Consider the following 13,648-nt stretch of genomic DNA (forward strand, 5'->3'; position numbering starts at 1 on the left):
AATTTTCTGTGTCTGTTGTTACAACTCCCTTTTCACTTCTGATTTTGTTAACTTGGGTACTCTCTCTCTCTCTTCCTTTTAGTTTGTTTGGATAAGGGTTTGTCTATCTTGTTGGTTTTCTCAAAGAACCAGCTCTTGTTTCTGTTGATTCTTTGCATTGTTCTCTTTGTTTCTAATAGACTGATTTCAGCCCTGAGTTTGATTAATTTCTGCCATCTACTCCTTTTGGATATGTTCTTTTTTTTCCCCCTTAGAGCTTTCAGGTATACTTTTATGTTGCTAGTGTGAGAACTCTTTAATTTCGTTATGAAGGCACCAACTGCTTTTCATTGTGTCCCATAAGTTTGTGTATGCAGAGCCTTTATTTTCATTGACTTCTATAAAGTTTTCATTTCTCTTTTTATTTCTTCCCTTAGCCAATGATCACTGAATAGAGTTGTTCAGTTTCCATGAGTTGGTAGGTTTTCTGTTTGTTTCTGTTGTTTAAGTTCAGCTTTAATTCATGGTGGTCTGATAAGAAATAAGGGGCTATCTCAATCTTCTTGTATCTGTTGAGGCTTGCTTTGCTGACTATATAGTCAATTTTGGAGAAGGTTCTCTGAGGGGCTGAGAAGAAGGTGTATTATTTTGTGTTTCAGTGAAAGGTTCTGTAGATATCTGTTAGGTCCATTTGATTCATAACATCAGTTAATTTCATTATTTCTCTGTTTAATTTCTGTCTAGATGACCTGTTGATTGGTGAGAATGGGGTGCTGAAGTCTTCCACTATTAATGGGTGGGGTTCGATATGTGGGGTTCAATTTAGTAATGTTTCTTTTACAAATGTGGATGCCTTTGCATTTGGGGCATGTATGTCCAGTGTATCTCAGGGACTCTTGCTCAACTATGTTCATAATGGCTTTACTCATAATAGTCAGGAACTGGAAATGATTTAGATGTCCCTCAATGGAATAATGGATAAAGAATCTATGGTACATCTACACAATGGAATATTATTCAGCTATTAAAAACAAAAACATTATGAACTTTGTAGGCAAATGGATGGAACTTGAGAATATTTTCCTGGGTAAGGTAACCCAGACCCCAAAATACATGCATGGTATGTACTTACTTACAAGTGGCTATTAGCCATGAAATACAGGATGCCCACACTACATTCGACAGACCCAAAGAAGCTAAACAAGAACGAATGCCCAAGTGAGGCTGCTTGAATCTCACTCAGAAGGGAGAATAAAATAGTCATAGGAGATAGACGGAGGGAGGAAAATGGGTAGGAGAGGGGTTGGGGAGGGGAATGGGGGAGCTTCAGGTGTGGGGAGAGACAGGGGAGGAGATGGCCAAATGGCCATAAAAATGAACAAAAATCTGTAGCTGGTGGAGGTGGGGATAGGGAGGCTCCAAAGAATTAATTGGGGTGTCCTTTGCTGAGAATCACAGCAGAGGGGATATGGAACCTGAAGAGGCCACCTTCTACAGCCAAGTAGGAACCTCAGTGGAGTGATAGGGACACTAAGCCACCCACAAAACTTCCACCCCCAAATTTATCCTGCCTACAAGAAATGCATGGACAGGGAATTGGTCAGAGAATAGCGAAGGAATAACCAGCCCAACTAGAGACCCAGCCCATGGGCAAGTACTGATCCCTGACACTACTAATGATATTCTGTTATGTTTGCAGTGCCTACAGGAGCCTATATGATTGTCATCTGAGAAGCTCTACCCATCAGTTGACTCAGAAAGGTGCAGAGATCCACAGCCAAACATTTGATAGAGTTTGGGGACTCTTATGGAAGAGGTGGAGGAAAGATTGAGGGCCCTGATAGGAACTCTACAGGAAGACCAACAGAGCCAATTAACCTGGACCTCGGGAATGCTCAGAGATTGAATCACCAACCAAAGAGCATATACCATCTGGACCTAGCATGCCCTGCTCCCTCTGCCCCCTGCCCCAGCACACATATGTAGCAGATGTGTAGCTTGGTCTTCATGTGGGTTCCTAACAATTGGAGTGGGCTGATACTAAGGCTGTTGCCTGTCTGTGGAATCTGTTCCCTTAACTTGGCTGTCTGGTCTGGCCTCGGTGGTAGAAGTGTCGAGCTCTGCAGAGACTTGATGTGCTGGGGGGAGGGGATATGGTGTAGGCCTCTAATCTCTCAGAGGAGAAGGGGATGGGGGGGAATCAGGAAGGGGGGAACTGATTGGGATATAAAGTGGATAAACAAACAAGCAAACAAACAAAGACATCATGAAATTTGCAGGCAAATGAATGGAACTTGAGACTATCATCTTGTGTGAGGTAACCCAGACCCAGAAAGACAGGTATGGTATGTACTCACTCAGGGTAGAATAACCATGTTACAATCTAGACCCAAAGAAACTGGGTAATAAGGAGGGCCTAACAGAGGATGTATGCATCTCTCAGAGGGAAACCAAACAGCCATCATAGGTGGATGGAGAGAGAGAACTGGGTGGGAGACAGGGTGAAGAGGGGTATAGGGATGGTGATCAGGTGTGGGAGGAAGGGAGGGCAAAAGAGTGTTGGGAGTGAGAACGGAAACTGGTTGGAGCATCTTTGGGACTAGCTTGTGACCTGGGGTGAGGGAGGTTATAGGGAGTCTATGGGGCTGACCCTAGCTGAGATTCCTACCAGCAGGAGGTATAGAGGTTGAAGTGGCCAAGCAGGACTTCCAGTGGAAGGAGGGGGACATTAACCCACCCACAAAACCTTCATCCTCAAATCTGTCCTGCCTACAAATGCACAGGGATAATGATGGGAGTAGAGACTGAGTGAAAGCCCAACCAGAGAGACTCATAGCCAGGCATCAGGCAGAGCTCGGAGTCTTGTAGAAGAGTGGGGGATAGTGACCTAGTGGGGTAAAAACACCACAAAAAAGACATACAGCCAACTACTCTGGGCTCATGGAGGCTCACAGACTGAATCACCAACCGAAGAACATGCAAGGGCTAGACCTACCTCCCTGCATTTGTAGTGGATGTGCAGCTTTGACTTCAAGTGTGTCCATTATCAACTGGAGTGAGAACTGTCTCTGACTCTGTTGCCTGCCACTGGATTGATCCCCTTTCCCTACCTGAACTACCTGACTGGACCTCAGTGAGAGAGAAGATGCTTAGTCCTGCAGGGTGGTGTTGGTGTCAGAGGGAGCTTTCCCCTCTATGAGGATGGGGGAGGATTTTGTGAGGGTGGGACTGGGAGGAGAGGAGTGAGGGGGATGTGACTGGATGTAATATGAATTAAAAACAAATTATGGAAAGAAAATAAATCAGGCAATTCAATGTATATTTTGTGAAGCTGTAGTCAAAGTTAAAATCTAGTATTGGAGCTTCCACATGGACAATCAATCGGATTATGATTGCAATTGTTTTTATGAATGTTCCCGTGGATACCTATGTAGGAGGGTTTGTTTATGTGTAAGTGCAAGTGTATGTGTATGTCTGTAGAGGCTTGGGGCTGACATCAGGCATCTTTCCTTGATTGTTTACCTTATTCATGGAGGTAGTATCTCTAATTGAACCCAGAGCTCACTGTCTGGGCTAGTCTGGGTAACCAGACTGTTCTTGGGATACTGTCTCCGAAGGTCTCTGTTGGAATTGCATGTAGCCTGCCATATCTACATTCATGCGAGTGCTAGGGATCTAAGCTCTCTAGTCCCCATGCTTGTATGGCAAGTGCTCTATCCACCAAGCCACCTTCCCACCTTTGTAGCCAAGGCTTTCATTACTGTGCTAGGTTGTTTCTGCAAGTCACATTTCCCACTCTCTAAAATACTCTTGTCTAAATCCACTTAGAGGGTACAGATACTAGAGCCTGAACTGTCTGTCTAGTTGTTACTGTTTTGCTAGAGGAATTAATCTTTGACACTTCAATGTTCTCAGTTTAACAAGGTGAATGGTATGGATATACCTCTGAAACATTTTTAGAAAAGATAACAAAAAATAACCCCATAGACCTATTTACAAACAGATGACTCATTTGTTCTCAGTAGTAGAAGACAAGAATCAAACAGATACAAGTAGCCCACTAATAATTCTAAAACCTGATTAGGTTAAACATCCCCTCCTTTCTAACCTAACCTAAGGCTGTAAACATGGGATTAAACACTTGACAGAGTTCATTCTCTTTCTTTTTCTTTCTGCCTCTTGATGGAATGCCTCTAAGTGCTTAGCTACCTGTAAGTTCTTAGGAGGGAAAGGGAAGCAGGTGCCTGGAGAACTTCACCGTGAATAGTGAAGCTGAGTTTTCTACATAAAATATTCTCCAAATACTAACCAATAACTGAAGGAAGTAAGTCACACAGATGTAGACTTCCCCCTCACTGAACAGGACACGACCACAGACAAGGTATAGAAAGTGAGTACAACTGTTTAAGACTGGGGAAAAATCCTTAGAATTAGCTAGTCCACAGCCTTGATTCTGGAAGTGAAGAAGGAAGGAATTTCCAATGGTTTGAAGTGTTTGTGGAGGAAAAGATGCAACAGGCATATGTGTGTTGAGTCCTCATAGGAATCAGTGATAGGAACAATGAAGAAGATGAAAGAGTATTTGCATACTGTCTGTTTTTGCAGTCTCCCACGCATAACTGTGACAGCTGTAATGGCATTTTGAAATACTGTTTTATTATGAAAACAATTTTAATAGTTTATGTCATAATACTAATGAGGCTTCCTGAGCACCTGTGTGCAATGCCACTCACCATGAAAACACACAAGAGAAATCCATGAAGCTCTTTCTGTCTCCTCTCATGAGTGATTCTGATGCCAGGCTCTTCCATTCTCTACTTCTTGGTAGTTGAGGAAGAACTCTGGTGTTCACAGGAGAATACTCTCCACAAGTACCCATGGTATACTTTTATTTTGGAAGCCTCAAGTTTGAGGCTACAAACCGTCTAGGCTGCTTCAGCTGGACATAATAAGTTTCTTTCCACTGAAGGATTAATGCTCTGTCACTATTCGGGTGAATTCTTATGGAAATCTCACTACAGTGACAGAATTTAGATGATTATCTGGCTTTATTCCAAAATTTCTATCTTTGACCCTGAAAGCCCTTATTGTCTTTCTTTGCAGTTCCACAGAGACCTTTAATCAAATTCATAGATGCTTTCTTCTCTAACTCTTCTTTAAAGTTCTATCAATCTTTTGAGATCTAAGGTCTTAAAAGTGAACTTAGCATTCCAAGTTTACTCCTGAGCAATTGTAGACAAATGGTGATGTCTCAAATCTGTTACTTTACTTTGCCAGTGTGTCATTCTCCCAAACAGTCACAAAGCATAATCAAATCATAGTCTTTTTCTATAACAAAGAACAATTTTGAAAAGCTTATCAGTAACCAGTACTAGGGCATTTACAGAAATTCTCTCATAAAGCCCCACAGAAATTCTATTATTTAGGCATGCCACTTAGATGACATTTGCTAAATAAAATAGAAACACCTTGTACAGATTTCTCTTGTTTGTTTGTTTGTTTGTTTGTTTGTTTTTAAGGTGGTGTGGCTGAATCTCTGTTTTTATCCTGTGCTGGCAATTTCAACTTTTCATCACTAAGGAACTCTCAATTTTATTCGGTACATTCCCTTGTATTGAACAGGCCATGTTTGAAAAGTATCCTGTTTTTCATTACATTTAATCAGAGCCATACATGATAACTACCAGTGAAAGCTTCTAAGAGTTGATAGATTGTCATCCCCAAACAAACTCCCTGTTATTCAGTTAGCACACAATACTTAGTACTGGGTAGAATGAGTATTTCCCCCATGGTCCTTAATTAATTAGTTAATTCATTTCTTTCATGTATGAATGTTTTGCCTGTGTGCATATCTATGTACTTATGTGTGTCTGGTACCCATAAAGGTGAGAAGGTGTTGGATCTCATGTAGATGGAGCTATAGGCAGTTGTGAACCATCTTATAGGTGCTGAGGATAGAACACTGTCCTTAGGAAGGATAGCCAGTACTCCTAACTACAAAGTCACATCTCCAGCTTCCATAGTCTATTAAAATTTTCTTCCCAGGTCTCTAGGATCTGTCAGGGACTACAGACTGGTAACAACTTGGCTAAGGTTTCTTTCCATCCTATAACTTTTTTTCCTCTAAAGCCATGAGCTGAGAGCAATCTGGTATACCTGATTGAGTCCTATTTAGGGTGGCTCTACACTTGGACCCTGACATCTCACCTGGTGTGGCTCCTAGGGTTAAGAAGGGACTTATTCACCCCTGTGAAGCAACACCTTAGAAGACTTCGTTATAGCCTTAAGTTACTTTAAAGAAAAGCAAAGCCTTTGCTTTTTAGTTAGCTTGTATTTCTAAGCATTATTTCAAAATAATAGCAACAACCAGGGCATGGCTCTTTCTAGACAGTCCTATGAAGACAAATATTTTGATTCTAGTTAAATTTTACAAATGTAAAACTACAGAAGGCAAACAAACAAACAAATAGCTCTGGTTTATATATTCCATAGAAAGTATAATTTCTTCGCAGCCTAAGCAAGAATTCAGATCGCCAGTCAGAGGAGGTTCTTGATGGCCCCTCTCTGCTTGGTCTAGGGGTGGAAGTCCCCTCTTTTAGGTTGGGTGGAGATGGGTTTTGGGAACACCCTGGATAGAGTAACAACCTCATCTTGAGTCTTGTGGTCCTCCATAGCTAACTTATGATAATGTATCTAAATAGGTTTTGCTACCAAATTATCTGCTGTTTCACAAAGTTGGTCAGTCTATTTAAGGCCCAGGGACCAAAAGAAATAAGCAAAAATAACCCAATTAATGGTCCCAAGATGGGAGGAAGTAGGGTTGACAACCATGGAGAGATTGAAAGCCAATTCTTGTACCAGCTCTCATCTTTCTCTTTCTCTCTCTGACTTTTCTCAGGGCCTTCTCTGACCTTTTTCATGCTCTTTTTAACCATCCCTGTCTTGTCTATGTAAAGGCAACATTCTTCTTTAAGGGCCGTACACAGTCAAGAGCTGTACACACTGCAAGGGATTATAAATAAAAGTTAAAAATATGTCTCTGGGTTCCCTGAGGGACAAGCCTGACTGCATAGGGGTTGATGTCAAAAGTATCCCTTCTCCAGGAAAAAGACATCAGGATGGGTATGGCCCTCATGCCTCACTGGACAACGACAGGGAGACCGGAGGCATTACAAAGTCCCCTTCAAGTACTGGAGGTCAGGCCTCTATCCCCGCCTTCGCAAGTTTAGAATTGCCACAGCCCTTCTATACTTAGAGCAGGGAGGAGATGTCAGGGGCAGCCCTGCTTATACACTGAAGGCCTAAAATCAGCCATAGGCCTAAAATCAGCAATAGGCCTATCATACATGTATACTAACACCAAGTCTTGGGTCTCTGTGGAAAAACATTGAAACAGAGGGCTATAAGCTATTATAAACAGGCAGCTTTTGTGGAAATTTACCAGCCTGAGTAGTCATAGACTTTGTAAACAGGTAGCCTTGGCAGATAATACCAACTTAGATAAGGAAGAGTGAATCATAGACAGAATCATAGTGACCTGTCCCCTGAACCTTCACCCAGCCGATTCCCTGTTCTGAACAATATCTGTACTCCCCCTGAATACCCACGCTCCAGTGTCATCACCTTACCCACGTCCTGCCTTTCTGTGTTTATAACCCCTGTGTGAATAAGTAAAAATTATGATTTGATTTAAAAAAAAAAGTATAATTTCTGTGCTGGGTGGTTGCCTACAACAGTTCATGCCTACAGAAGCTACCAAGTAGAAACCATGACTTGTAAGCTACATCTCTTTCCAGATTCTAGGAATTTCACAGGCAACATGCTACTTAGTGTTAAGGTGAAAGGCAGGCATAATTAGTATTTAGTAGCAGCTCTTAAATATTCTCTTACAATGTATGGTGTATCAGCCAAGACTCTCACGAACTGTAAGAACTGTCATTGCGCAGAGGAGCTGAGACAATGGTGAGGCCTAAGACAGTGTCTACAGTGAAGCAGTTAAGAGTAAGTTGGCTGGGAAAGGAAGAGAGACCTTTCCACTTTCTATACCTGCATGGACTTGACTCATCTCTTTATAGCTATATAACACTGTACATGAATATACAGATTTGTATACGTAGAATAAGCCAGATTATCAGTCATAATATATATATATATATGCACTAACATAAATCTATATTTATTTTGTATTAGAACTTTATAATACTTGACTACTTTAGAAATACTGGAATAAATAAGACTAGTCTATTATTTGTAAATTAAATTTCTTATAGCCACTTATTGAAAATTTACTTAGTAAAAACATGGTGCAGTCATTTTCTTCTTAGTTATTCAGTTATGAAGGGCAATGGTACAATTCTATATTCCCTAGTATACAGAATATTACCTTGAAAACAATAAAAATGTACTATTTGTTGAATGAATGAGTGAATGAATGAATGAATGAATGAATACATATTTTATATTATACATGACACAGAATTTTAGAGATGCAAACCTACTTATGCAGATGCTTTGGCTATTAATTTCATAAATTTAAATAAAGGATACCTGAGAAGAAATTTACTTAAGTTGGTCTAGTTAGACATTACTTCAAATAGTGTGATTTATTTGGGGCAGGGGGTCATAATTCCATGATATAAAAGTAAAAGAATTGGGAGATTTCATGACAGAAATAATGATGATGAAAAGGTAAAAATTATAATCATGGCTCTGAAAGAAAGCATTATTAAATGCACATTAATAATTAGAAAAATTCTTCAAAGAAAATGAGTGATTCAAAATACATTACAATGAGCCAATTGAATTTGGTCCAAGAGATTCCAGTTTTTCTGCAGAAAATACTAAACCCTAGCATTCCACTGTTAAGGACATGAAAACAATTCTAAAGATAGCTTAGTCAAATTCCACTTTGGAGAAGGTGCCTACCCACATAGGTATTATTCTTCCAGGGCAGTCAGGTCCATTCTCATTGTATGAGTGGACATACCTGTTGCAGAAGGCCATTTTATTTTCAGCCTCTTCCTACTGTATCAGGATCATTTATTTTATAACTCAAATCTATAGGTAGTCCTTGCTCAAACTGCATATGGTACTATAAAACACCTTTCAGTATGTATTTACTAAAATGGAGTGCTCTAAACAAATGTTCTCTTAGGCAGTATCTCCTTAATATAAACTGCATTTAATAAAACTGGCAGCAATTCTAAAAAGGAAAGGATAAGGCACATTCATAAAATATGTCTGAAAGAAATGTGCAATTAATATTTTATAAGACACTTAGATTTCAGATTCCTCTTTGCTGTAAGGTTTAAGAGCTTTCTTAAAATTGTATTCTCAGATATTAAATCCTTAATTAAATTAGTTTATAAAGAGAATACTCTACTGATATAGCTGTAGATTTCAATCCAATAGTCTTACTGACAAAGACAGTGTATGTTAAGACTTTGAGAAAAGTGGTTCATGGCACAGGGCTGTCACTTGCGTGAGGATATTTGGCTCTAACATCTGATCACTGAAAAGGTCTTAGAAGTTTTTCTGCACCTCAGACTTCTTAATTTTTGTTTTTAATTGGACTAAATAAACTAGAAAAGTGAAAATGAAAGTATATATATAACCCAGCTGCCATCCTTAGAACTCTCTCTGGAATACACAATGGCGGATGTTGACACTCCTCTGATAATGCTATCCTTGCTAGCTGTAGCTGTCTGGAAGGGGACTCTGTGGAGACTGGGCACACACCTGTAACCCAGGCTTTGGGGAGGCTAAGGCACATTCGAGACCAGCTTGGGCTGCACTAGTTTTTGCCTCAACAAAGAAAAAAAGGACACTATATTTTTGGTTGTTGTTTATTTCTGAGATAGTAATTTAATTACAATCTTTTCCCCTTCCCTTTCCTCCCTCCAAAGCCTCCCTGCTTTCCTAGGGACAGTAACTTTTTTTTAAAAAAAAAATTATCACATATATTGTCTCTGTGAATGGTACTGGGGATTGAACCTAAAGCTTTGCACATATGGGGCTAGAACTCTGTGTTTGGGATATATTATATTCTTATCCTGAAAGGAGGCATTCTTTAAACTTAGTGTCACACCTTTGGATCAGAGGCAACCAGAGTATTTTTAAGAACATGAATGGCATAAGAATACAAAGTCAATGAAATACTGCTGCCAGAAATGCAATGTCTCATTAAGTAACCTAGCCTGTGTACACAGGGCTACAATAGTCTCCTTCAGACTACAAGCATACTGCTTACTAGGGACCTCAAGAGTGTGTGTGTGTTTGTAATTTCCATATTTTGTGAGAAGTAGATACTAATGCGCAGATCGAGTGTGTATTAACTGCCTCCTGTCCTCACTGTGGAGCACAACAGTAAGGAGCTGCTGCATTTGTGTCGACTACTCCATTTCTAGGGATTTGTGTTGAACATGGGGATAGTAGATTTGGGGTTTTCTTGGTTACACATTTCTCAGAATAGGCTGAAGATATACATTGGGTTTCCAAAAAGTTCCCCAATTCTTCACCCCAGTCACATCCTACTTAATGAAAAGGAGGAGCTTCAAATACAGTTGAAGAGCATACGCATCACATGTCTGGACAGACAGACACTCCTATTGGTTTCTTTCCCTCCTGCACTATTCAAGTTTTTTTTTTTTCAAGATGGTTAAACGGTGCACAAGACCAAAAGGAAACCCTGAGCATTAATCAAGTTCCACTATACAATAAAAATTCCTTAGGAGTACAAGAAAGAAAAATGTACTATCTGATCTTGTTATAAATCGAAAGTTTTAGACACTTTAGGAAAAAGGCAGCAAGTAATGGACTTTCTTCACATGCAAATGTGAAAACTGGAGAAAGCTCAAAGTGTCAGCGGATCATGTGCTTTTCTTTTTCCTTTTTAAAGAAACTGAAGGCATATGGCAAAGTGCATCATTAATTTCTTATTAATTTTATAATATGAAGGCAGCCAGTTAAATAGTAGTGCTACAACTTTAAATTACTGAACTCACTGGGTATTTAATGAGAGATTTAGCACAGCAGGGTTTCTGCTAAATTAAGTCGTGCTTTCACATCGCAGTGGGAAAACAGGTGTATATTGGTTTAGAATTATGGAAATGTTGACTAATTCTAAGGCTTGTAATCAAACAGCAAGGTACCCTGTAATAATTTTTCTTCAAGCATATGCATTAATCTTTTATGTCTGGTCCAGTTTCTTCCTGCCTACCAAAGGCTTACAACAGAAAGGCAGCCACTTTCATGTCTTCCCTGCAGCTGTTGAGGGTGGTGTTTTTAAGACAATGCTACATATAAATGTAAGATGCGAGACTTTATCTCCACCCACCACGAGTGAAAGGCAAATGTAGCAAGTGTATGCACTGTAGAGACCTTTGAATCTTACTAATTATACCTGACTTGTTAAATTCTTGTTTAACCTGCTTCAAGCCACTGAGCCTATGAAATTGGGATAGAAAAGAAAAAGAAAAAGATCCTACCAATTGAATTTTCCAACTCCCAGTTAATTTATTTTAAAAGAAAAAAATCTTTATGTGTATGGACATCTTGCCTGCATGTATATTTGTGTACTATGTGCCTGGTTCTCACAAAGGAGGCCAGAAAACAGCATCAGCCCTCCTGGGAAAGCCACCTTGTGGGTGCTGAGAATTGAATCTGAGTCCTTTGGGAAAAGCAGCCAGTGTTCTTAATTGCTGAGCCATTTCTCTAGCCCCTACCCTAATTATTGCCCTTAATTATAGGTTTCCAAAGTCTCCATTCCTGAATTTTATATTCAGAATTTTAGGAGAAAAGAACATGCAATATTTGAAAAACATACAAAAGGAATATTTCTAAGAACCAAAGTTAAGATGTCCTCTACCCCAAGAACAGTTGTCAGTACTTTTCATTCACATTCCCCCAGGTCTCTAGTAAATTATACTTACCAATTATTACTGACATGGAAATGGGAAAATACCATCAGCTTTATATTTTCTGTTCTGTGTCAATACAAAGCCATAAACTGGGCAATAAAATAATGACCTGTGGCCAGCTGGCTTTATCACCAAATTCTCAGTTTCTAAAAAACACCTTTGTACAGGAGGACAACAAAGTGAGAACTGAGCTTCTACTCAAGGGATGTGATCCAGTGAACCAAATGACATGGCATCCAACTGCACTACACCATATAGTAAAGAGCAGTATACCATGTGGCATCTAACTGCACTACACTGTGTATAGTAAAGAACATTTCATGATGAAAAAGAATTCTTAATGCATCAGGAAGGGATTTTGTATGCTAATTATTGTAAACCATTCATTTGTATAAGCAGGAGAACTAAAGTAGTCTGGATTAGAGTCTGGACACAAAAAAGTTAATTTTCTTCTATTTTTGTCCAAGGCAATAAGTATTTGGCTACGGCTTTCTAGAATGATATTGGAAAACTTTCACATACCTCAAGAATGAAGCTTAATTACTATTACTTTTTAAGTCAACAGTGAAAGATTTAGCAAAAGCCATCCTACTAAAAATGACTTTGGAAGTCTATGGAAGAAGCTCCACAGAAGCGTCATTGTGTCACTACACACTTGCTTTTTATCCTTTGCTTTACTTGGATAGATGAAAAAGAGAAAAACCAAAGTGGGATGGCTGAATACCTGTGTTCATTAGTTTATTCCTCTTGGTGATTAAGAAGTTAATACTTTGGCTGAGTATGATGACACTTGCCTCCAATCCCAGCACTTACTCACAAGTTAGAGGTCAGCAAGCACATTAGACCTTGTCTCAGAAGTTATCTACCTCAAAAAGAGCTTAGATTTTGAAGATCTTTTACTGAGTATCTTTCTACTACAGATATTGTAAGTTTTCTGTGGTCCTAAGTTGAATTATACAAATTCTATGTTTTGAGGAAGCCAGAGGCTAAAGTACCTATGTGTGCCCATATGTATAACTGATGCACACGGTTTGTGTGTATGTACAGTACAACAAGTAACCATACACTGAAATAATACCCCGAAACACCAGGAGCATTTTATCCTTCTTTTCTTCTTACCAAAAGATGTTTGAATAACATCATGGTCCCTGGGGTGTTTACCACAGGTCCTTTATTATAACTGACACACATCATTATGCTATTAAATTAACTCACCACTGACATTTAGGTAAATGGAGAAAATATATCAAGGAAACAGCAAAGAAAAATTTGTAGTACTATGCAATACTTAAAAAAAACTCACAAAAATCTGATAAAGCCTAATGAAATTGGTACATGGAACAAGAGTTCATTTCCAATGAGCTGTACTAAGCATCAGTATTACTGGGAGGGGAATGAGAACCAGTACTGCAAGCTTCCTGTGCTCTGCTCTGCACCAACATGAAGGCACACGTTTGGCATTAAAACACTGACTTTGTTAACCACCATTGACTGTTTAGAAGTCATTAGGAGCTTTAACATTATGTCTATACAGAGTACATTTTGTCCTTTAAATGAAAATCTAAAGACGAAAATTGAAAAGGGGATCCTGGGGAGTAAAAGCTTTCCCTTTTCCATTTGCTTTACTTGTATGTGGGGTTTCCCCCACCTTTAAATTCCCAACCCACCCAATACTCTCTGGCAGCTGCTATACCCAGCAGGGTCACTCTGATTTTCTAACCAGGGGACATGCTATTTGAGTGTTCTTCCCA

The 13,648-nt window shown here is 39.4% G+C and overlaps 1 protein-coding gene across 12 annotated transcripts in view; it reads right to left on the reverse strand.

Annotated features, from left to right (window-relative positions):
- Celf2 (CUGBP Elav-like family member 2) overlaps positions 1-13,648 on the reverse strand; it is a 500,527-nt gene that overhangs the window by 99,253 nt on the left and 387,626 nt on the right. The gene's annotated exons all lie outside the window — the stretch shown is intronic.

The sequence above is a fragment of the Grammomys surdaster genome, unplaced genomic scaffold (genome assembly GCF_004785775.1).
Source record: "Grammomys surdaster isolate TR1022 unplaced genomic scaffold, NIH_TR_1.0 146, whole genome shotgun sequence".
Taxonomy (NCBI): domain Eukaryota; kingdom Metazoa; phylum Chordata; class Mammalia; order Rodentia; family Muridae; genus Grammomys; species Grammomys surdaster.